General features: G+C 47.8%; 5 non-coding genes and 5 pseudogenes across 5 annotated transcripts; all 10 read right to left on the bottom strand.

The window, feature by feature from the left end:
- Positions 1-226: 226 nt before the first annotated feature.
- Positions 227-430, bottom strand: LOC132134028 (U2 spliceosomal RNA; annotated as a pseudogene).
- Positions 431-6074: 5644 nt separating this feature from the next.
- LOC132134031 (U2 spliceosomal RNA) lies at positions 6075-6219 on the bottom strand (annotated as a pseudogene).
- Positions 6220-8278: 2059 nt separating this feature from the next.
- LOC132134019 (U1 spliceosomal RNA) lies at positions 8279-8418 on the bottom strand (annotated as a pseudogene).
- Positions 8419-9003: 585 nt separating this feature from the next.
- Positions 9004-9167, bottom strand: LOC132134034 (U1 spliceosomal RNA). The gene has a single exon (XR_009429337.1). It is a non-coding gene; the product is annotated as a U1 spliceosomal RNA (small nuclear RNA).
- Positions 9168-9518: 351 nt separating this feature from the next.
- On the bottom strand, positions 9519-9709 carry LOC132134022 (U2 spliceosomal RNA). Its single transcript, XR_009429332.1, has one exon. It is a non-coding gene; the product is annotated as a U2 spliceosomal RNA (small nuclear RNA).
- Positions 9710-12952: 3243 nt separating this feature from the next.
- On the bottom strand, positions 12953-13092 carry LOC132134020 (U1 spliceosomal RNA; annotated as a pseudogene).
- A 585-nt stretch (positions 13093-13677) lies between these two features.
- LOC132134015 (U1 spliceosomal RNA) lies at positions 13678-13841 on the bottom strand. The gene has a single exon (XR_009429327.1). It is a non-coding gene; the product is annotated as a U1 spliceosomal RNA (small nuclear RNA).
- A 351-nt stretch (positions 13842-14192) lies between these two features.
- LOC132134023 (U2 spliceosomal RNA) lies at positions 14193-14383 on the bottom strand. The gene has a single exon (XR_009429333.1). It is a non-coding gene; the product is annotated as a U2 spliceosomal RNA (small nuclear RNA).
- Positions 14384-17034: 2651 nt separating this feature from the next.
- LOC132134016 (U1 spliceosomal RNA) lies at positions 17035-17198 on the bottom strand. The gene has a single exon (XR_009429328.1). It is a non-coding gene; the product is annotated as a U1 spliceosomal RNA (small nuclear RNA).
- Positions 17199-17549: 351 nt separating this feature from the next.
- Positions 17550-17724, bottom strand: LOC132134026 (U2 spliceosomal RNA; annotated as a pseudogene).
- Positions 17725-24200: the final 6476 nt, after the last annotated feature.

A 24200-nucleotide genomic window follows, 5' to 3' on the forward strand; every position in this document is an offset into this window, starting at 1 on the left:
CCAACGCTGGTTTTAGTTGACTCCCTTTAACCAAACACACCGAATTCGATACATCACCTCGTCAGTGAAAGACTCCGAGACCTCAGGTGGGAGCATCGTTAGTGGAAGAGTCCAACACCTCAGGGGGTGCCTCAGAAGAGAGTCCGCAATAAACCACAGGACCTGCAAAGGCAGACCTCATTACTTGCACTGCTATTCGTCACAATAAATGGCATTCCCGAAAACGGGAAAGCACACCGTTCCTGGAGACACTGCAATACCAGGCCGATGCGTGGAATGGACGGAGCAAGCCCCGGCTCCAGCTCCGTGATCTAAAAATCCATTTAATATGTAGTCCCCGGATGGGGGACGTATCAGATATTAAACTGATAAGAACAGATTTTTTTTTTTTTTTTTTGACTGGTTTTATTGATATTTAATCAAAAGTGGTACAACAGTACGTCAAGTAATAGATAAAATACAACATATATGTTCACATGCAGGTATGAGTAAAAAAAATAAAATAAAAAATTAAAAAACAATCGTTCCAATGACGGTTAACACACCACTAAAATCCTGGATCTCCAAGACATGCCTTATGTTAAGATACAGACAAAGTACTTGAAATGACCATAAGGGAAGAAAAAAAAAAAAAAAAAAAGAAAAAAAAAAAAAAAAAGAAAAAAAAAAAAAAAAAGAGGGGTTATAAGGTTACACATTGATGAATTGTTCTTTTACATACATTTTTATTTTCCTTTAAAGTGCTTTCAGTGTGTTCTAAAAGCCAAAATAAAACTATGTAAAAAAAAAAAAAAAAAAAAAAAAAAAAAAAAAAAGGGTTCTCTATTGTGCTTGATCGGGGAGGTAATCTTTCAATTTGGGCCTCTCCCACTCTTCGGTCCCAGGCAATCAAACCCAGCTTCAGTGACCCAGAGGAGATCCGTACTCTCTGGCCCGCTGCTCCCGTAGCCGGAAGTGGTGAAGGTACATCTACGGGCAACCAGGGTCGGTGGTGGCCGGGACTCTCTCAGTGGCAACCCCGGCCCCCGCTCTGAATGATTGGGCGCGGTGCCCCTGCAGCATGTTCTCCACCATCCTTACAGTGGCTTGGAGGGGCACCATCACCCGTTTCCCCACCAGCAGGTTTCTGGCAGTCCAGATTGCATGCTTTATAGCATTCAGGGTGAACCAGAGTGTTGTGAACTGTTTTGATGTTAAATCCTTTATCCTCCGGCCCACCCCTAGGACGGCGAGATTATAGTCCATCTGGACCCCACCCGCTGGCAGGCATGGGAAAACCAGGGGGCCGGTCGCGGTCCACCGGTCCCGTGCAGCACCGCACTCCCAGAGGACGTGCCGCACGGTCTCTTCCTGATTACACCCGAGCCGTGGGCACTTTGCGTTGGCGGCCATGCCGCGGGAGTGCATAACAGCCCTGGTTGGTAGGATCTCATGGGCCACCATCCACATCAGGTCTTTTTGCCGGTTCCAAAGAGCGGGGTGGGCTGCGTTTCTCCACACTGTTTTGGATTCGCTCTCAGTTAGCCCTGGAACTGGGCTCACCTTCTCCCGGTCCTGCACAACAGAGATAATCTTTTTATGGTCTTTTAAAATGTCCACATTTTCTCGTTCTAGGTCATGTTTCTTTAAAAAAAAATTAATAAATGCATATTCTTTTGGCAAGTTAAAAGACACTGGGGTTCTAAGATCTACGGTTAAAATTTTTAGGTAGCGTAAGTACGACCCCATCCAAAACTTCACTATTGCTGCGGTCTTATCACTGGATGGGGCCGTGGCATACTTAAAATGTAATCCTGTAAAATGACTCCCTAAAAAAAGGCTTAGGTCTGGCAGTCCTTTGCCTCCGTTTTCCTTTCTTTTCTTGACTGTTTCTCTCTTTATTCTCTCCCACCTGGATCCCCAGAGAAAATAAAAGACAGCACGTTCCACTGCTAAAATGAAGGACCTGGGGGGGGTAAAAACAGAGCACAACAATAAAAACAGAGGTAAAATCACAGCTTTAAAAACTAAAATCTTTCCCTCCATCGTCAAAGTCCTTAGTCCCCACAAACCCAGTCGCTGTCTTACTTTCCCTAAAGCATTGGTCCAATTACCTTGTCCACCCCCCTCCTTATCAAATTTTATGCCTAGAATTTTTATATTATCATTTCTTAGAGTCACTTCCAGTCCTCCCACGTCTATGTCGCCCCACTGTCCGAAGAGCTGGGCCTCTGACTTGTTTCTGTTTAATTTGGAGCCAGAGGCCCGTCCATAAGAATCTGTAAGTTCCAAAGCTCTTCGGACAGATAAAAAGTCAGTCGTTAAAATTGTCACATCGTCCATGTATAAAACACATTTTGCTATCAAACCTCCTGGTAGCTTAAATCCTGCGATCCGTTGGTCCCTTCTCAAAAGCTGTGCCAATGGCTCAATGCATGCCACATACAAGAGCGGGGATAACGGGCACCCTTGACGGACGCCGCTGTGAATGTTAACAGCTTTTGTTAAATGCCCATTTACAAGAATTTTGCTGGTTATATCATTATACAGCAATCCCACCCATGCTAAAAACCTCCCTGGGAAGCCCATTTTCTCCAGTACCTGCAATAGGTACTGGTGCGAGACCCGATCAAAAGCTTTTTCAAAATCTAAATTTACCACTATTAGGCCAATGTTTCTGTCTCTCGCAAAACAGATGGTGTCTCGGATCAATATCAGACTGTCCGTGATCCTCTTCCCGGGCACAGCACATGCTTGATCCGGGTGGATCACATCCTTTAAAAACAGGGACATGCGTTTAGCTAAAAGCTTGCTAAAAAGTTTGCAATCCCAATTTAAAAGGCTGATTGGTCTCCACGTTTTTAAATCTGTCCTATCTCCTTTTTTATGCAAAAGTGAAACAATTCGTAGTCTAAAACTGTCAGGGAGTCGGTCCAGTCTATCAAAGTCCTTAAAAACCATTAAAAGTTCTGGTGCTAAAATGTCCCAAAATTTTGAATAAAATTCCACGGGAAGGCCATCACTTCCCGGCGACTTACCAGTTTTAAAATCCTTCATACATTTTGTAAGCTCTAAAAGAGTAAAATCTTGGGTTAAAATAGCACACTCATTGTCAATTTTCTTTTCTAAATTTCCCAAAATATTTTCTATGGCTTCCTCTGTTATCTCTTTTTTGTTGTATAAATCTGTATAAAATCTTTCTACTTCTTCTAATATCTCTTCTGTATTTCTGGCTTCCTTCTCCCCCTTTTTTAATTCAGTAATTACCCCTTTATTTGTTAAAATCCTCTTAAAAAAGTATCTTGTGCATTTTTCACCTTCCTCCAGATCTTGTTCCTTACTTCTTAAAATCAACCCTTTGTTTCTTTGTTTTTCCAAATCAGCCATTTCTTTTTTAACCTCCTTTAATTCTTCATTAAAATCAAACCCTCCATTAACAAACTTGAAATACCTTTGTAATCTTTTTTGCAGTCCCAACATGCGTCTCTTTTCTTTGTTCTTTTTTCCAATCCCTTTCTTTCTAAAAAACAGTCTCGTCCGGTGTTTCACCATCTCCCACCACTGTGCACGTGAATCGAAAAAGTCTTGGAGGGTCTGCCACTGACTGAATTGCTCCCTGTAGTCACTAACTATCTCCTCATCCTGCAAAAGGGAGCAATTCAGTTTCCAGATCCCTCCCCCTACCGTCAAGTTTGTGGTGAAGGAAATAGTGCAAGACAGCATGACGTGATCGGAAAAGAATAGGGGTGTTAATATAGCATCAGTCGGCGGGCAATCGCGTACGAAAATGTAGTCAATGCGAGAGGCGTTGGTGCCATCACCACTGACCCAGGTGTAGCCCACCTCTCTTGGATGCAAAGTCTTAAAACAGTCAGTTAATTTAAAATCCTTAACTAAACTTTGCATTAAAACTGATGTCTTATCAAACCTAAAGTCTGCCCCCACCCTCTTCCTATCAGTTTTGGCTAAAACACAGTTAAAATCTCCCCCTACCACTAATGGTACCCTCCCCAGCATGTGGGACTGCAGTTCCTCTAAAAGCTCATACCTATCGTTTTTACCTGTAAAACCGTACACATTTAACACCTTAAAATCTCTATCTAAAAAAGTCATATTCGCTAAAATAGCCCGCCCATCTCTTACCACCGTGCTCCCCTTCACCAGGATGTGAGGGTTATTTATTAAAATCGCCACTCCATCATTTTTGTTAAAGTTGGACCCGCTCCATATGGAGGGTCCCGGCGTCCATAGCTCCTCCCACCTCCTGTAACTAGATAAAAAGGGTAAGGCACACTCTTGTAGTAAAAAGACATCTGACTTTTGAGATTTTAAAAAGGATAAAATAGTATGTGCTCTGACCATGGACCTCACACTTCTTACATTTAATGTTGAAATTGTGAGGGCCATGGTGAATAAATTAGGTAAAAAGGCATGAGCTTAAAAAGGAACTAAAACATTTTATTTAAAAGACTACAAAGTTCATTTTAATCACAAAAACTCTTGTGACACCCGCTCCTCTTTACTAGTGATAGTATTGGGTTCAGGAACGGAGGTGTCCACCGCCTTAGGATCCGCAGAGAAAATCTCTTGCGGCTCCTTTGGCGATGATGTTCTTAGCTGTATTTGCAGAAACGAAACCTCATTCGGGGAGGCTGAGGGCCACACCCTGTCTCCTTCCTCATTACTTGAGCTGGTGGACCTCAACTTTTTCTCCTCTGTTTGACACAAAGGAGACCCCGCAGGTCTTTTCTGCAGCTGAGCATTAGGTAACCAATCTAGAGTTATTCCGCCTATACTGCTTGAAGTGTTTTGCTCGGTGTCTAGATCGGGTACAGTTTCCAAAGAGGAGGGGGTCAATTCATCTGACTCTTTCTCCTCTTCACTTTCTTTATCCATTTCCATACTCACATTTTGCTTTCCTAATTGGATGGGCGGAGTCTCCTCCTCCCGACCGTTACCCGCGTCTGACTCCACCCCTTGACCCGCCCCTTCCGCTCCGTCTCGACCAGTCCCTGGGCTTGGTTGGGTATTCAAAATTCCCTCCAAAACCTCAGGGACTGCCTCTTTTTCACTCGTTTGGTTTTTGGTGGCAGCCATTTTTGCTTTTAATATGTTGGCAAAGGATTTAGGGCAGTCTCTGTAGAGATGGTTGGATTCACCACAAAGATTGCACTTTCTGCCATTGGTACATTCTTCATAGATGTGCCCAATTTCTTTGCACTTACCACAAACTGTTTCCTGACATGCCTCTATGAGGTGCCCAAACCGACTGCATTTACGGCACAGTTTGGGCATCCCCTGATAATGAATGTAGCCTCTGTTTTCTCCCAGCACAATCATAGAAGGAATCTGACTTAAGCCCTGGAAGCCGTGTGGATCCTCCCATTGTTTAATGGGAACTCTCCACGCGCCATTCCAGATGCCGTCCTCGTCTAAAACCTTAACAGGCTGGCCCCGAACAGAGCAAAATCTCGCCAACCATATCGCTATGTCATCTCCACTCACAGTTTCATTAAACATTCGAACAATTACCACTTTCAGGGAATTGTCTGTCAGTTTTTCAACTGTGAACATGGAAAGACTGGCTTTTGCCGCTTCAAAACGAGACCAGAAAACATTTAGCAGTGCAGCGCTTTTAAAGCTCAAATCAAAACCACGGTTCTGGGGAAGAGTTAATAAGCAATTTACATCATTTGCTGAAAATCCTAAAACCTTTTGTACGAGTTTCCGTGAGAAATCAAGTCTGGACATCCCCATTAACGTTCCATCATCATTTTTTTTAAACATAAAACGCACGCTGTGGTGCCTCCGCATGCCGGCACGAGCAGCCGACATGGTGGAGGCACCAACAGCCCTTTAAAAATACGTACAACAACCAATAAATGTCTAAAAGACTGATAGAATAAATAACTAAACTTTTAAAAGGACACTAAATAATAATACAGCAAAATAAATAAATAAAAGGGCACTTCACCTGTGAACGCTAGTGTTTTTCTCCTTCCTTAGGCGAGCTGGAAAAAGAACCTGAAGAAAGAAGAAAAACAAGAAAAAAAAATGCTGTTCACAGGTGAAGTCCAAGATATATCCCTGTCCGGAGAGACTACAACCACCGCCCGGTAATAGTCTATTTCCTTCCAGAGAAGATGATCGCGACCACGTCCCTCTGATCTTAGCCAAAAGGCCGAGAACTGATAAGAACAGATACTACACTTGATCTTAGCCAAAAGGCAGAGAAGCGATGTTGATTTGATGCAGCGGGGAAGAAGCCGGACACGACGATGCCCATCTCGGCTTTGGTAAGTCTGGGAGACCTGAAACGCTGTGTGATGGTAGTACCCTCCCCCGTCTGCAACGTCACCGGGCCTCGCCCCGATCGGCCTGACGCTGGCTCTGCGGCGACAGAGAGTACGGCATCGCTCGTAACTCCCAAACGGTTCGTCGCAAAGCCACGTGCTTTATGTCATCGGAATCCTTGGCTCGAGCCGAACGAGATGCAGGTCTCAGATTGGCTCGTCGCTCTGACGAAATTTTCGGGTATTTGGGATTTTGTCGAAAACCTTCTTTTGCAAACTAGCGGCAGGTATTTGGCCCAGTCCCGCCCAGATCAGCACAGAATGCTTCTCTGGAGTCTGACTGTCAATAATCATCCAAAAAAAGTGGAAATTCCATTCACCTTGGCGAGGGGACCTCAAAACGTGCCAAGGTGGTGTGGCCGAGGTGGCTCAAATGGCTATAACTCCAGGAAGGAGTGAGATCCCTTCACCCAAATCGGCACACCTGTGCAGGGGCTCAGTCAGCGGTCAGGTGTAAAAGGGCGCTGCGACAGGCCACTAGGTGGCGCTGTAAGCGGAAAAATAAGAAAATTGAAATGTAAAAGGACCATCAAACAAAGATGGAAACACCTGAAACGCTGTGTGATGGTAGTACCCTCCCCCGTCTGCAACGTCACCAGGCCTCGCCCCGATCGGCCTGACGCTGGCTCTGCGGCGACAGAGAGTACGGCATCGCTCGTAACTCCCAAACGGTTCGTCGCAGAGCCACGTGCCTTATGTCATCGGAATCCTTGGCTCGAGCCGAACGAGATGCAGGTCTCAGATTGGCTCGTCGCTCTGACGAAATTTTCGGGTATTTGGGATTTTGTCGAAAACCTTCTTTTGCAAACTAGCGGCAGGTATTTGGCCCAGTCCCACCCAGATCAGCACAGAATGCTTCTCTGGAGTCTGACTGTCAATAATCATCCAAAAAAAGTGGAAATTTCCATTCACCTTGGCGAGGGGACCTCAAAATGTGCCAAGGTGGTGTGGCCGAGGTGGTTCAAATGGCTATAACTCCAGGAAGGAGTGAGATCCCTTCACCCAAATCGGCACACCTGTGCAGGGGCTCAGTCAGCGGTCAGGTGTAAAAGGGCGCTGCGACAGGCCACTAGGTGGCGCTGTAAGCGGAAAAATAAGAAAATTGAAATGTAAAAGGACCATCAAACAAAGATGGAAACACCTGAAACGCTGTGTGATGGTAGTACCCTCCCCCGTCTGCAAAGTCACTGGGCCTCGCCCCGATCGGCCTGACGCTGGCTCTGCGGCGACAGAGAGTACGGCATCGCTCGTAACTCCCAAACGGTTCGTCGCAGAGCCACGTGCCTTATGTCATCGGAATCCTTGGCTCGAGCCGAACGAGATGCAGGTCTCAGATTGGCTCGTCGCTCTGACGAAATTTTCGGGTATTTGGGATTTTGTCGAAAACCTTCTTTTGCAAACTAGCGGCAGGTATTTGGCCCAGTCCCATCCAGATCAGCACAGAATGCTTCTCTGGAGTCTGACTGTCAATAATCATCCAAAAAAAGTGGAAATTTCCATTCACCTTGGCGAGGGGACCTCAAAACGTGCCAAGGTGGTGTGGCCGAGGTGGCTCAAATGGCTATAACTCCAGGAAGGAGTGAGATCCCTTCACCCAAATCGGCACACCTGTGCAGGGGCTCAGTCAGCGGTCAGGTGTAAAAGGGCGCTGCGACAGGCCACTAGGTGGCGCTGTAAGCGGAAAAGAACTAATATGATTTGAAAAAGCACAACGAAAAACAAACATGGAGACAGCTACAGCTAGGCTGCAGTCAATCCAATCGACTTGCAAAGTGAGGTCTGTGCAAAATTCGAACTAAACCACACACCAGGGACCGATATTTCAAGAGCGTAAGTGATTTTGTTTCATGAGCTCAAAACACATACCCAGCATGTGGCAGGGCTCATCATTCTGAAACTAAAGAGTAACTGAGATAGATCTTTCTGTTTTGTTTCACCAGTTAATTCAGGGGAGAGCGCGAACGCAGTCCCCCACTACCATAAATTATGCAGTCGAGATTCCCACATTTGGGGAATTCGCAGGGGTCAGCATGGCCGTAGTGCAATGGACAGGTCTCAGATTGGCTCGTCGCTCTGACGAAATTTTCGGGTATTTGGGATTTTGTCGAAAACCTTCTTTTGCAAACTAGCGGCAGGTATTTGGCCCAGTCCCATCCAGATCAGCACAGAATGCTTCTCTGGAGTCTGACTGTCAATAATCATCCAAAAAAAGTGGAAATTTCCATTCACCTTGGCGAGGGGACCTCAAAACGTGCCAAGGTGGTGTGGCCGAGGTGGCTCAAATGGCTATAACTCCAGGAAGGAGTGAGATCCCTTCACCCAAATCGGCACACCTGTGCAGGGGCTCAGTCAGCGGTCAGGTGTAAAAGGGCGCTGCGACAGGCCACTAGGTGGCGCTGTAAGCGGAAAAGAACTAATATGATTTGAAAAAGCACAACGAAAAACAAACATGGAGACAGCTACAGCTAGGCTGCAGTCAATCCAATCGACTTGCAAAGTGAGGTCTGTGCAAAATTCGAACTAAACCACACACCAGGGACCGATATTTCAAGAGCGTAAGTGATTTTGTTTCATGAGCTCAAAACACATACCCAGCATGTGGCAGGGCTCATCATTCTGAAACTAAAGAGTAACTGAGATAGATCTTTCTGTTTTGTTTCACCAGTTAATTCAGGGGAGAGCGCGAACGCAGTCCCCCACTACCATAAATTATGCAGTCGAGATTCCCACATTTGGGGAATTCGCAGGGGTCAGCATGGCCGTAGTGCAATGGACAAGCCTCGCCCTGGGTGAACCGCCTTCTTGATCATGGTGTCTCCCCTGCCAGGTAAGTATGAAGACCCAGGCGGCCAGCCAGAGGTACAATTTGCGTCTCTACCATCCTCACCAACGGTTAGCCCTCCGTAAACCCCAACAAAGGAAGGATGTGCGACTTCCATTACTGGCCTGGAAACTGCTTCCCAACGCTGGTTTTAGTTGACTCCCTTTAACCAAACACACCGAATTCGATACATCACCTCGTCAGTGAAAGACTCCGAGACCTCAGGTGGGAGCATCGTTAGTGGAAGAGTCCAACACCTCAGGGGGTGCCTCAGAAGAGAGTCCGCAATAAACCACAGGACCTGCAAAGGCAGACCTCATTACTTGCACTGCTATTCGTCACAATAAATGGCATTCCCGAAAACGGGAAAGCACACCGTTCCTGGAGACACTGCAATACCAGGCCGATGCGTGGAATGGACGGAGCAAGCCCCGGCTCCAGCTCCGTGATCTAAAAATCCATTTAATATGTAGTCCCCGGATGGGGGACGTATCAGATATTAAACTGATAAGAACAGATACTACACTTGATCTTAGCCAAAAGGCCGAGAAGCGATGTTGATTTGATGCAGCGGGGAAGAAGCCGGACACGATGATGCCCATCTCGGCTTTGGTAAGTCTGGGAGACCTGAAACGCTGTGTGATGGTAGTACCCTCCCCCGTCTGCAACGTCACCGGGCCTCGCCCCGATCGGCCTGACGCTGGCTCTGCGGCGACAGAGAGTACGGCATCGCTCGTAACTCCCAAACGGTTCGTCGCAAAGCCACGTGCTTTATGTCATCGGAATCCTTGGCTCGAGCCGAACGAGATGCAGGTCTCAGATTGGCTCGTCGCTCTGACGAAATTTTCGAGTATTTGGGATTTTGTCGAAAACCTTCTTTTGCAAACTAGCGGCAGGTATTTGGCCCAGTCCCGCCCAGATCAGCACAGAATGCTTCTCTGGAGTCTGACTGTCAATAATCATCCAAAAAAAGTGGAAATTCCATTCACCTTGGCGAGGGGACCTCAAAACGTGCCAAGGTGGTGTGGCCGAGGTGGCTCAAATGGCTATAACTCCAGGAAGGAGTGAGATCCCTTCACCCAAATCGGCACACCTGTGCAGGGGCTCAGTCAGCGGTCAGGTGTAAAAGGGCGCTGCGACAGGCCACTAGGTGGCGCTGTAAGCGGAAAAATAAGAAAATTGAAATGTAAAAGGACCATCAAACAAAGATGGAAACACCTGAAACGCTGTGTGATGGTAGTACCCTCCCCCGTCTGCAACGTCACCAGGCCTCGCCCCGATCGGCCTGACGCTGGCTCTGCGGCGACAGAGAGTACGGCATCGCTCGTAACTCCCAAACGGTTCGTCGCAGAGCCACGTGCCTTATGTCATCGGAATCCTTGGCTCGAGCCGAACGAGATGCAGGTCTCAGATTGGCTCGTCGCTCTGACGAAATTTTCGGGTATTTGGGATTTTGTCGAAAACCTTCTTTTGCAAACTAGCGGCAGGTATTTGGCCCAGTCCCACCCAGATCAGCACAGAATGCTTCTCTGGAGTCTGACTGTCAATAATCATCCAAAAAAAGTGGAAATTTCCATTCACCTTGGCGAGGGGACCTCAAAATGTGCCAAGGTGGTGTGGCCGAGGTGGCTCAAATGGCTATAACTCCAGGAAGGAGTGAGATCCCTTCACCCAAATTGGCACACCTGTGCAGGGGCTCAGTCAGCGGTCAGGTGTAAAAGGGCGCTGCGACAGGCCACTAGGTGGCACTGTAAGCGGAAAAATAAGAAAAATGAAATGTAAAAGGACCATCAAACAAAGATGGAAACACCTGAAACGCTGTGTGATGGTAGTACCCTCCCCCGTCTGCAACGTCACCGGGCCTCGCCCCGATCGGCCTGACGCTGGCTCTGCAGCGACAGAGAGTACGGCATCGCTCGTAACTCCCAAACGGTTCGTCGCAAAGCCACGTGCCTTATGTCATCGGAATCCTTGGCTCGAGCCGAACGAGATGCAGGTCTCAGATTGGCTCGTCGCTCTGACGAAATTTTCGGGTATTTGGGATTTTGTCGAAAACCTTCTTTTGCAAACTAGCGGCAGGTATTTGGCCCAGTCCCACCCAGATCAGCACAGAATGCTTCTCTGGAGTCTGACTGTCAATAATCATCCAAAAAAAGTGGAAATTTCCATTCACCTTGGCGAGGGGACCTCAAAACGTGCCAAGGTGGTGTGGCCGAGGTGGCTCAAATGGCTATAACTCCAGGAAGGAGTGAGATCCCTTCACCCAAATCGGCACACCTGTGCAGGGGCTCAGTCAGCGGTCAGGTGTAAAAGGGCGCTGCGACAGGCCACTAGGTGGCGCTGTAAGCGGAAAAATAAGAAAATTGAAATGTAAAAGGACCATCAAACAAAGATGGAAACACCTGAAACGCTGTGTGATGGTAGTACCCTCCCCCGTCTGCAACGTCACTGGGCCTCGCCCCGATCGGCCTGACGCTGGCTCTGCGGCGACAGAGAGTACGGCATCGCTCGTAACTCCCAAACGGTTCGTCGCAGAGCCACGTGCCTTATGTCATCGGAATCCTTGGCTCGAGCCGAACGAGATGCAGGTCTCAGATTGGCTCGTCGCTCTGACGAAATTTTCGGGTATTTGGGATTTTGTCGAAAACCTTCTTTTGCAAACTAGCGGCAGGTATTTGGCCCAGTCCCACCCAGATCAGCACAGAATGCTTCTCTGTAGTCTGACTGTCAATAATCATCCAAAAAAAGTGGAAATTTCCATTCACCTTGGCGAGGGGACCTCAAAACGTGCCAAGGTGGTGTGGCCGAGGTGGCTAAAATGGCTATAACTCCAGGAAGGAGTGAGATCCCTTCACCCAAATCGGCACACCTGTGCAGGGGCTCAGTCAGCGGTCAGGTGTAAAAGGGCGCTGCGACAGGCCACTAGGTGGCGCTGTAAGCGGAAAAATAAGAAAATTGAAATGTAAAAGGACCATCAAACAAAGATGGAAACACCTGAAACGCTGTGTGATGGTAGTACCCTCCCCCGTCTGCAACGTCACCGGGCCTCGCCCCGATCGGCCTGACGCTGGCTCTGCGGCGACAGAGAGTACGGCATCGCTCGTAACTCCCAAACGGTTCGTCGCAGAGCCACGTGCCTTATGTCATCGGAATCCTTGGCTCGAGCCGAACGAGATGCAGGTCTCAGATTGGCTCGTCGCTCTGACGAAATTTTCGGATATTTGGGATTTTGTCGAAAACCTTCTTTTGCAAACTAGCGGCAGGTATTTGGCCCAGTCCCACCCAGATCAGCACAGAATGCTTCTCTGGAGTCTGACTGTCAATAATCATCCAAAAAAAGTGGAAATTTCCATTCACCTTGGCGAGGGGACCTCAAAACGTGCCAAGGTGGTGTGGCCGAGGTGGCTCAAATGGCTATAACTCCAGGAAGGAGTGAGATCCCTTCACCCAAATCGGCACACCTGTGCAGGGGCTCAGTCAGCGGTCAGGTGTAAAAGGGCGCTGCGACAGGCCACTAGGTGGCGCTGTAAGCGGAAAAGAACTAATATGATTTGAAAAAGCACAACGAAAAACAAACATGGAGACAGCTACAGCTAGGCTGCAGTCAATCCAATCGACTTGCAAAGTGAGGTCTGTGCAAAATTCGAACTAAACCACACACCAGGGACCGATATTTCAAGAGCGTAAGTGATTTTGTTTCATGAGCTCAAAACACATACCCAGCATGTGGCAGGGCTCATCATTCTGAAACTAAAGAGTAACTGAGATAGATCTTTCTGTTTTGTTTCACCAGTTAATTCAGGGGAGAGCGCGAACGCAGTCCCCCACTACCATAAATTATGCAGTCGAGATTCCCACATTTGGGGAATTCGCAGGGGTCAGCATGGCCGTAGTGCAATGGACAGGTCTCAGATTGGCTCGTCGCTCTGACGAAATTTTCGGGTATTTGGGATTTTGTCGAAAACCTTCTTTTGCAAACTAGCGGCAGGTATTTGGCCCAGTCCCATCCAGATCAGCACAGAATGCTTCTCTGGAGTCTGACTGTCAATAATCATCCAAAAAAAGTGGAAATTTCCATTCACCTTGGCGAGGGGACCTCAAAACGTGCCAAGGTGGTGTGGCCGAGGTGGCTCAAATGGCTATAACTCCAGGAAGGAGTGAGATCCCTTCACCCAAATCGGCACACCTGTGCAGGGGCTCAGTCAGCGGTCAGGTGTAAAAGGGCGCTGCGACAGGCCACTAGGTGGCGCTGTAAGCGGAAAAGAACTAATATGATTTGAAAAAGCACAACGAAAAACAAACATGGAGACAGCTACAGCTAGGCTGCAGTCAATCCAATCGACTTGCAAAGTGAGGTCTGTGCAAAATTCGAACTAAACCACACACCAGGGACCGATATTTCAAGAGCGTAAGTGATTTTGTTTCATGAGCTCAAAACACATACCCAGCATGTGGCAGGGCTCATCATTCTGAAACTAAAGAGTAACTGAGATAGATCTTTCTGTTTTGTTTCACCAGTTAATTCAGGGGAGAGCGCGAACGCAGTCCCCCACTACCATAAATTATGCAGTCGAGATTCCCACATTTGGGGAATTCGCAGGGGTCAGCATGGCCGTAGTGCAATGGACAAGCCTCGCCCTGGGTGAACCGCCTTCTTGATCATGGTGTCTCCCCTGCCAGGTAAGTATGAAGACCCAGGCGGCCAGCCAGAGGTACAATTTGCGTCTCTACCATCCTCACCAACGGTTAGCCCTCCGTAAACCCCAACAAAGGAAGGATGTGCGACTTCCATTACTGGCCTGGAAACTGCTTCCCAACGCTGGTTTTAGTTGACTCCCTTTAACCAAACACACCGAATTCGATACATCACCTCGTCAGTGAAAGACTCCGAGACCTCAGGTGGGAGCATCGTTAGTGGAAGAGTCCAACACCTCAGGGGGTGCCTCAGAAGAGAGTCCGCAATAAACCACAGGACCTGCAAAGGCAGACCTCATTACTTGCACTGCTATTCGTCACAATAAATGGCATTCCCGAAAACGGGAAAGCACACCGTTCCTGGAGACACTGCAACACCAGGCCGATGCGTGGAATGGACGGAGCAAGCCCCGGCTCCAGCTCCGTGATCTAAAAATCCATTTAATATGTAGTCCCCGGATGGGGGACGTATCAGATATTAAACTGATAAGAACAGATACTACACTTGATCTTAGCCAAAAGGCCGAGAAGCGATGTTGATTTGATGCAGCGGGGAAGAAGCCGGACACGATGATGCCCATCTCGGCTTTGGTAAGTCTGGGAGACCTGAAACGCTGTGTGATGGTAGTACCCTCCCCCGTCTGCAACGTCACCGGGCCTCGCCCCGATCGGCCTGACGCTGGCTCTGCGGCGACAGAGAGTACGGCATCGCTCGTAACTCCCAAACGGTTCGTCGCAAAGCCACGTGCTTTATGTCATCGGAATCCTTGGCTCGAGCCGAACGAGATGCAGGTCTCAGATTGGCTCGTCGCTCTGACGAAATTTTCGAGTATTTGGGATTTTGTCGAAAACCTTCTTTTGCAAACTAGCGGCAGGTATTTGGCCCAGTCCCGCCCAGATCAGCACAGAATGCTTCTCTGGAGTCTGACTGTCAATAATCATCCAAAAAAAGTGGAAATTCCATTCACCTTGGCGAGGGGACCTCAAAACGTGCCAAGGTGGTGTGGCCGAGGTGGCTCAAATGGCTATAACTCCAGGAAGGAGTGAGATCCCTTCACCCAAATTGGCACACCTGTGCAGGGGCTCAGTCAGCGGTCAGGTGTAAAAGGGCGCTGCGACAGGCCACTAGGTGGCACTGTAAGCGGAAAAATAAGAAAAATGAAATGTAAAAGGACCATCAAACAAAGATGGAAACACCTGAAACGCTGTGTGATGGTAGTACCCTCCCCCGTCTGCAACGTCACCGGGCCTCGCCCCGATCGGCCTGACGCTGGCTCTGCAGCGACAGAGAGTACGGCATCGCTCGTAACTCCCAAACGGTTCGTCGCAAAGCCACGTGCCTTATGTCATCGGAATCCTTGGCTCGAGCCGAACGAGATGCAGGTCTCAGATTGGCTCGTCGCTCTGACGAAATTTTCGGGTATTTGGGATTTTGTCGAAAACCTTCTTTTGCAAACTAGCGGCAGGTATTTGGCCCAGTCCCACCCAGATCAGCACAGAATGCTTCTCTGTAGTCTGACTGTCAATAATCATCCAAAAAAAGTGGAAATTTCCATTCACCTTGGCGAGGGGACCTCAAAACGTGCCAAGGTGGTGTGGCCGAGGTGGCTAAAATGGCTATAACTCCAGGAAGGAGTGAGATCCCTTCACCCAAATCGGCACACCTGTGCAGGGGCTCAGTCAGCGGTCAGGTGTAAAAGGGCGCTGCGACAGGCCACTAGGTGGCGCTGTAAGCGGAAAAATAAGAAAATTGAAATGTAAAAGGACCATCAAACAAAGATGGAAACACCTGAAACGCTGTGTGATGGTAGTACCCTCCCCCGTCTGCAACGTCACCGGGCCTCGCCCCGATCGGCCTGACGCTGGCTCTGCGGCGACAGAGAGTATGGCATCGCTCGTAACTCCCAAACGGTTCGTCGCAGAGCCACGTGCCTTATGTCATCGGAATCCTTGGCTCGAGCCGAACGAGATGCAGTTCTCAGATTGGCTCGTCGCTCTGACGAAATTTTCGGATATTTGGGATTTTGTCGAAAACCTTCTTTTGCAAACTAGCGGCAGGTATTTGGCCCAGTCCCACCCAGATCAGCACAGAATGCTTCTCTGGAGTCTGACTGTCAATAATCATCCAAAAAAAGTGGAAATTTCCATTCACCTTGGCGAGGGGACCTCAAAACGTGCCAAGGTGGTGTGGCCGAGGTGGCTCAAATGGCTATAACTCCAGGAAGGAGTGAGATCCCTTCACCCAAATCAGCACACCTGTGCAGGGGTTCAGTCAGCGTTCAGGTGTAAAAGGGCGCTGCGACAGGCCACTAGGTGGCGCTGTAAGCGGAAAAATAAGAAAATTGAAATGTAAAAGGACCATCAAACAAAGATGGAAACACCTGAAACGCTGTGTGATGGTAGTACCCTCCCCCGTCTGCAACGTCACCAGGCCTCGCCCCGATCGGCCTGACGCTGGCTCTGCGGCGACAGAGAGTACGGCATCGCTCGTAACTCCCAAACGGTTCGTCGCAGAGCCACATGCCTTATGTCATCGGAATCCTTGGCTCGAGCCGAACGAGATGCAGGTCTCAGATTGGCTCGTCGCTCTGACGAAATTTTCGGGTATTTGGGATTTTGTCGAAAACCTTCTTTTGCAAACTAGCGGCAGGTATTTAGCCCAGTCCCATCCAGATCAGCACAGAATGCTTCTCTGGAGTCTGACTGTCAATAATCATCCAAAAAAAGTGGAAATTTCCATTCACCTTGGCGAGGGGACCTCAAAACGTGCCAAGGTGGTGTGGCCGAGGTGGCTCAAATGGCTATAACTCCAGGAAGGAGTGAGATCCCTTCACCCAAATCGGCACACCTGTGCAGGGGCTCAGTCAGCGGTCAGGTGTAAAAGGGCGCTGCGACAGGCCACTAGGTGGCGCTGTAAGCGGAAAAGAACTAATATGATTTGAAAAAGCACAACGAAAAACAAACATGGAGACAGCTACAGCTAGGCTGCAGTCAATCCAATCGACTTGCAAAGTGAGGTCTGTGCAAAATTCGAACTAAACCACACACCAGGGACCGATATTTCAAGAGCGTAAGTGATTTTGTTTCATGAGCTCAAAACACATACCCAGCATGTGGCAGGGCTCATCATTCTGAAACTAAAGAGTAACTGAGATAGATCTTTCTGTTTTGTTTCACCAGTTAATTCAGGGGAGAGCGCGAACGCAGTCCCCCACTACCATAAATTATGCAGTCGAGATTCCCACATTTGGGGAATTCGCAGGGGTCAGCATGGCCGTAGTGCAATGGACAAGCCTCGCCCTGGGTGAACCGCCTTCTTGATCATGGTGTCTCCCCTGCCAGGTAAGTATGAAGACCCAGGCGGCCAGCCAGAGGTACAATTTGCGTCTCTACCATCCTCACCAACGGTTAGCCCTCCGTAAACCCCAACAAAGGAAGGATGTGCGACTTCCATTACTGGCCTGGAAACTGCTTCCCAACGCTGGTTTTAGTTGACTCCCTTTAACCAAACACACCGAATTCGATACATCACCTCGTCAGTGAAAGACTCCGAGACCTCAGGTGGGAGCATCGTTAGTGGAAGAGTCCAACACCTCAGGGGGTGCCTCAGAAGAGAGTCCGCAATAAACCACAGGACCTGCAAAGGCAGACCTCATTACTTGCACTGCTATTCGTCACAATAAATGGCATTCCCGAAAACGGGAAAGCACACCGTTCCTGGAGACACTGCAATACCAGGCCGATGCGTGGAATGGACGGAGCAAGCCCCGGCTCCAGCTCCGTGATCTAAAAATCCATTTAATATGTAGTCCCCGGATGGGGGACGTATCAGATATTAAACTGATAAGAACAGATTTTTTCTTTCGAAAAAGTTTTATTGTCACTATTTACATTTTTTCCATTTGCATTTTTACTTTCACACACATTTTTTTTCTTCAAGCACACATTAAAACAAGCCATATAATATATAATAAATACACATGGTAAAATGAAAGAAACAATCATTGTTAAAAAAAAAAAAAAATTGATTAAACCACAGTGTTTTGCTTGTTTTTAAAAGTCCATATTTGAGGTGTGTTTAAAAGGTGCGATCGGTTTCAAAAGTAAAATACAAATTTAAAAAAGCAAACAAGCCTCATATGCATGTTAATAAAACCAATTTCATTAATAAAACACAATAAAAACCAATTTATAGGATAAAAACCAAATAAAAAAAAACATCTGTTGTGCAAGACCGGGGGTGAGTCCTTATCAAGTCGGTCTTCACCCCACTCTCCAGAACAGGGACATGAGATGCTGCTTTACAGGCTCAGCGGAGATCCCCTCTCCTCCGGCCCGCTGGCCCGCTGTTCCCGTAGCCAGAATGGTGAGGGTGCATCTACGGGCAGCCAGGGTCGGTGCCTGCCGGGACCCTCTCTGTGCGGCCCCGGCCCCCCCGTCCGAATATCGTCGTCCGGTACCCCTGCAGCATTGATGTTACCTTTAGCTCGCATGCATGGAGGGTTACCGTAACGCGTTTCCCCACCAGCAGGTTTCTGGTGGCCCAGATGGCATCCTTGATGACGTTGAGGGTGAGCCAGAGCGAGGTGAATTCCTGTGCTGTCATGTCCTTCAAGCCCCGGCCCACCCCAAGGATGGCGAGCTGGTACCCGAACTGGGCCCCACCTGCTGGTAGGCACGGGAAATACAAGGGGCCGGTCTTGGCCCACAGGTCCCGCGCAGCACCGCACTCCCAGAGTAGGTGGTGGACGGTCTCCGGGGAATTGCAGCCGGACCGAGGGCAGATGGGGTTTTTGGCCATGCCTCTGGAGTGCATAACCGCCCTGACCGGGAGGATCTCATGAGCCACCATCCATGATAAATCCTTGTGCCTGTTCTGGAGAGCGGGGTGAGCAGCGTTCCTCCAAACTTGTTTGGCCTCACCTAGTGTGAGGCCTGGAACTGGACTCACCGGTTCCCGGTCCTGCACAACAGAAATGAGAGACTTGTGTTTAGTTAAAATGGTGACATCTTCACTCTCTAAAAGATATTTCTTTAAAAAATTTTTTATAAAACTGTACTCTTTAGGCAAGTTAAAAGACACTGGGGTTTTCAAGTCTACTGGTAAAATTTTCAATGTTCTTAGGTAAGACCCCATCCAAAATCGCACCATTGCAGCCGTCTTGTTTTCTTTGGATGGGGTCATGGCATAACTAATGTGCAGGGCGGTGAAGCGGCTGCCTAAAAACAGGTGGGGGTCTGGGAGGCCTTTTCCACCGTTCTCTGGCCTTTTCTTGATGGTCTCCCTCTTCAGGCGCTCCCACTTGGACCCCCACAGGAAATAAAACACCGCCCTCTCCAGTCTCACCAGGAACCGCCGAGGGGGGCTAAAAACAGAACAGACAAGTAAAATCAGAGGTAAAATCACAGATTTAAAAATTAAAATTTTACCTTCAATTGTCAACTGTCTTAGTCCCCAAAACCCCAGTCTTTTCCTAGCTTTCCCTAGCAAGTCAGTCCAGTTGTCTCGTCCACCTCCGTCTTTATCAAATTTAACGCCTAAAATCTTAAAATCATTGTCTTTAAAAACCAAATCAAGTCCTCCTGTGTCCGCGTCTCCCCACGGCCCGAAGAGCTGGGCCTCGGACTTGTTTCTATTGAGTTTGGCGCCCGAGGCCCGACCGTACCAGTCAGTCAAGTCCAGTGCTCTTCGTATGGATAAAAGGTCCGTGGCTAAAAGAGTTACGTCGTCCATGTATAAAGCACAGGTCGCCGTCAGTCCACCCGTCCCAGGAACGTCCAGTCCTTTGATCCATTTGTCCCTTCTCAAGATCTGTGCCAGTGGCTCAATGCAAGCCACATACAGAAGAGGAGATAAAGGACAACCCTGACGGACACCACTGTGTATGTTCACAGCTTTGGAAAGATGCCCATTTATTAGAATTTTGCTGACTATTCCCTTGTACAGCAGTCCCACCCAGGCTATAAACCTCTCTGGAAACCCCATTTTATCCAGTACCTGGAAGAGGTACTGGTGCGAGACTCGATCAAATGCTTTTTCAAAATCTAAATTTAGGACTACTAGCCGAATATTTCTGTCTCTCGCGTAACAGATGGCGTCTCTAATCAGCACTAGGTTGTCTGTTATCTTTCTTCCGGGCACAGCAGAAGCTTGATCCGGGTGGATCACGTCCTCTAAAACAGTCGACATGCGTGTCGCTAAAATCTTACTAAAAAGTTTACCATCGAAATTTAAAAGCGTGATTGGTCTCCAATTTTTTAAGTCAGTCCTGTCCCCTTTTTTGTACAGTAAAGACACTATCCCTATCCTAAAACTGTCGGGTAGTCTGTCAAGAGTCTCAAAGTTGTTAAAAACAGCCAATAATTCATGTGCTAAAATATCCCAAAAAGTAAGATAAAACTCTAGGGGAAGTCCATCTGCTCCTGGGGACTTCCCCTTTTTAAAACCTTTAAGAGCTTTATGTAATTCTAAAATATTAAAATCTTGGGATAAAAACTTATTTTGGCCATTAACATTCTTGACTAAAAAATGTAAAACTTCCCTTGCCGTATCGTCGTGTACATCTTTTTTACAATACAAATCCTCATAAAATCCCTCTACATTTTTTAAAATCTCTTCTGTTGTGTTTGCATCCCTCCCTCCTACCTTAACACTGGTTATTGCCCCTCCCCTTGTTATTATCTTTTTAAAAAAGTAACTTGTACACTTTTCACCTTCCTCTATTTCTCTTTCTTTGCTTCTTAAAATAACACCTTTACTTTGGATACGAGATAAAACTGACATTTCTTTTTTTACATCTGTTATTTCTTGGCTAAAATCAAAACCATTATTTAAAAGATTAAAATATCTTTGTAATCTTTTTTGCAACCCCATCATGCATCTCTTTTCCCTATTCTTTTTATCTTTCCCTACCTTCCTAAAAAACTGTCTTGTCCGGTCCTTTACCATTTCCCACCACTGTGCACGTGTCTCATAAAAGTCTTGGAGGGTCTGCCATTGGCTGAACTGCTCCCTATATTCTCTAACCACTTCTTCATCCACCAATAGGGAACAGTTCAGCTTCCACATCCCTCCTCCTACCGTCACACCCGGGGAAAGTGAAAGGGTGCAAGACAGCATCATGTGATCAGAAAAAAAGAGAGGGGTCAATGTTGCATCGGTTGGCGGGCAGTCCCTTGTAAAAACATAGTCAATTCGAGAGGCTCTGGCGCCATCACCACTGAACCAGGTGAAGCCCTCCTCTCTTTGATGCAGTTGTTTAAAACAGTCAACTAACTTAAAATCCTTGACTAAATTTTGTAATAAAACCGATGTCTTATCGACCTTAAAATCTTCTCCTACTCTCTTCCTATCTGTTTTTGATAAAACACAGTTAAAATCCCCTGCTACTATTAGGGGAGCCCTGCCTAACATGTGGGGCTGCAGGTCTTCTAAAAGCTCATACCTGTCATTTTTTTCTGTAAAACCATACACGTTAAGAACCTTAAAATCTCTCCCTAAAAAAGTCAGGTTTGCTAAAAGAGCCCGCCCTTCCCTCACCACAGTGCTATCCTTCACCGTGATGTTTGAATTTTTTATTAAAATAGCGACACCATCATTCTTGTTGAAGTTAGAGCCACTCCATATTGAGGGCCCCATGGTCCACATCTCCTCCAACTTCCTGTGGTTACTTAAAAAGGGCAGAGCACACTCTTGCAGTAAAAACAAATCTGACTTAAAAGACTTTAAAAGGGATAAAATGCTCTGTGCTCGCAAGGTGGACCTCACACTTCTTACATTTATGGTAGAGATAGTGAGGGCCATGAGCAGTATGGTTAAAACAGTATGAGACATTTAAACAGAAGACTAAAAGACTACAAAAATATGCTTAAAATCATGTTTTATCTTGTTTCACCTGCTCTTCCTTTCTCCCAGATGAACTGGGGCCCGGAGAGCAGGTGCTCGACACATCGGGTGCTACAGAGAAACCCTCTTGTAACTCCCTAGGCGACGATGTTCTTAGCTTGATGTGCAAAAAGGAAACCTCATTTGGGGATTCTAGGGGCCACATACGTTTTTGATCTTCCAAATCGGAACTATCAAGCCGCTGTGCTGCCCTAGCTTTTTTCTCCTCTGTTTCCACCAGAGGAGATCCCGCAGGTCTTTTTTGCACTTGAGCATTTGGGAGTGAACACTCAAATTCACTCCCACTGGATTCCTGCACCAAATCTGACACCGTTTCTAGGGAAGAGCTTGTTTCTTCCTCGCTCACTTCTCCTTCCGTGACTTTTTCCAGTTCAATATCTGACTCCGCCCCTGTGGCCGCCCCACTTCCTCCTTCCTGCCCAATCCCTGAGGCCGGCTGGGGATTTGAAATTCCCGCCAAAACCTCAGGGACAGCCTCCTCTTTCCTTTGTTCATTCGTTTGTTGCCCATGTGGGGCGGCCATTTTGAGCTTGTTGGCAAAACTTTTAGGGCAGTCTCTGTAGAGATGGTTTGTTTCTCCACAAAGATTACACCGTCTGCCATTGGTACAATCATCAAAACTGTGACCAATTTCTCTACACTTCCCACATATTAACTCTTGGCATGCTTCAGCGAGATGACCAAACCTGCAACACTTCCTGCAGAGTTTGGGCATTCCTTGATAATGTATGTAGCCTCTGTTCTCTCCGAGCACAATCATGGAAGGCAGATGTTTCAGGCCCTGGTAGCCCCCAGCGTCTTCCCATTGTTTAATGGGAATTCGCCAGGAGCATGTCCAAATGCCATCTTCATCCAACACTTTGACAGGCTGGCCTCGAACAGTGCAAAATCTACCCAACCAAACACAAATATCATCTCCAGTCACTGTTTCATTGAACATCCTGACAATCACAGTTTTAAGTGTGTTATCCGAAAGTTTCTCGACAGTGAACATGGAGAACTGGGCTTTAACTGAATCAAACCTTTGCCAAAAGTCATTAAGCAGGGAAGCGGTTTTAAAACTGACATCAAATCCTTTGTTCAAGGGCAGAGTCATCAAACAATTCAGGTCGTCAGATCTAAAAGCTAAGGTCTTTTGGATCAGCTTCCTTGAAAAGTCCATACGGGACATTCCAAGGAGCTTCCCCTCAACCTGCCTGAATAAAAAACGCACGCTGTGGTGCCTCCGCACGCCGGCACGGGCAGCCGACATGATGGAGGCACCAACAGCCTTAAAACTTAAAACAACAATAAATACAACAATAAATAACCAAATAAATAATTAAAAGACCTTACCTTAAAACTTGTTGGAGCCCGAAGCAGCAGAATTCAATGTACCTCTCGAAGTTGTGTGACTCAAGATATAAAAAGATCTCAAGTCAGGAAACCTCCAAGAGGCGATCGCAGTCTCAACCGTCCGACAAGATACGTGATCTTAGCCAAAAGGCCGAGAAGCGATGTTGATTTGATGCAGCGGGGAAGAAGCCGGACACGACGATGCCCATCTCGGCTTTGGTAAGTCTGGGAGACCTGAAACGCTGTGTGATGGTAGTACCCTCCCCCGTCTGCAACGTCACCGGGCCTCGCCCCGATCGGCCTGACGCTGGCTCTGCGGCGACAGAGAGTACGGCATCGCTCGTAACTCCCAAACGGTTCGTCGCAAAGCCACGTGCTTTATGTCATCGGAATCCTTGGCTCGAGCCGAACGAGATGCAGGTCTCAGATTGGCTCGTCGCTCTGACGAAATTTTCGGGTATTTGGGATTTTGTCGAAAACCTTCTTTTGCAAACTAGCGGCAGGTATTTGGCCCAGTCCCGCCCAGATCAGCACAGAATGCTTCTCTGGAGTCTGACTGTCAATAATCATCCAAAAAAAGTGGAAATTCCATTCACCTTGGCGAGGGGACCTCAAAACGTGCCAAGGTGGTGTGGCCGAGGTGGCTCAAATGGCTATAACTCCAGGAAGGAGTGAGATCCCTTCACCCAAATCGGCACACCTGTGCAGGGGCTCAGTCAGCGGTCAGGTGTAAAAGGGCGCTGCGACAGGCCACTAGGTGGCGCTGTAAGCGGAAAAATAAGAAAATTGAAATGTAAAAGGACCATCAAACAAAGATGGAAACACCTGAAACGCTGTGTGATGGTAGTACCCTCCCCCGTCTGCAACGTCACCAGGCCTCGCCCCGATCGGCCTGACGCTGGCTCTGCGGCGACAGAGAGTACGGCATCGCTCGTAACTCCCAAACGGTTCGTCGCAGAGCCACGTGCCTTATGTCATCGGAATCCTTGGCTCGAGCCGAACGAGATGCAGGTCTCAGATTGGCTCGTCGCTCTGACGAAATTTTCGGGTATTTGGGATTTTGTCGAAAACCTTCTTTTGCAAACTAGCGGCAGGTATTTGGCCCAGTCCC

Source organism: Carassius carassius, unplaced genomic scaffold, assembly GCF_963082965.1.
Source record: "Carassius carassius unplaced genomic scaffold, fCarCar2.1 SCAFFOLD_134, whole genome shotgun sequence".
Classification (NCBI taxonomy): Eukaryota; Metazoa; Chordata; class Actinopteri; order Cypriniformes; family Cyprinidae; genus Carassius; species Carassius carassius.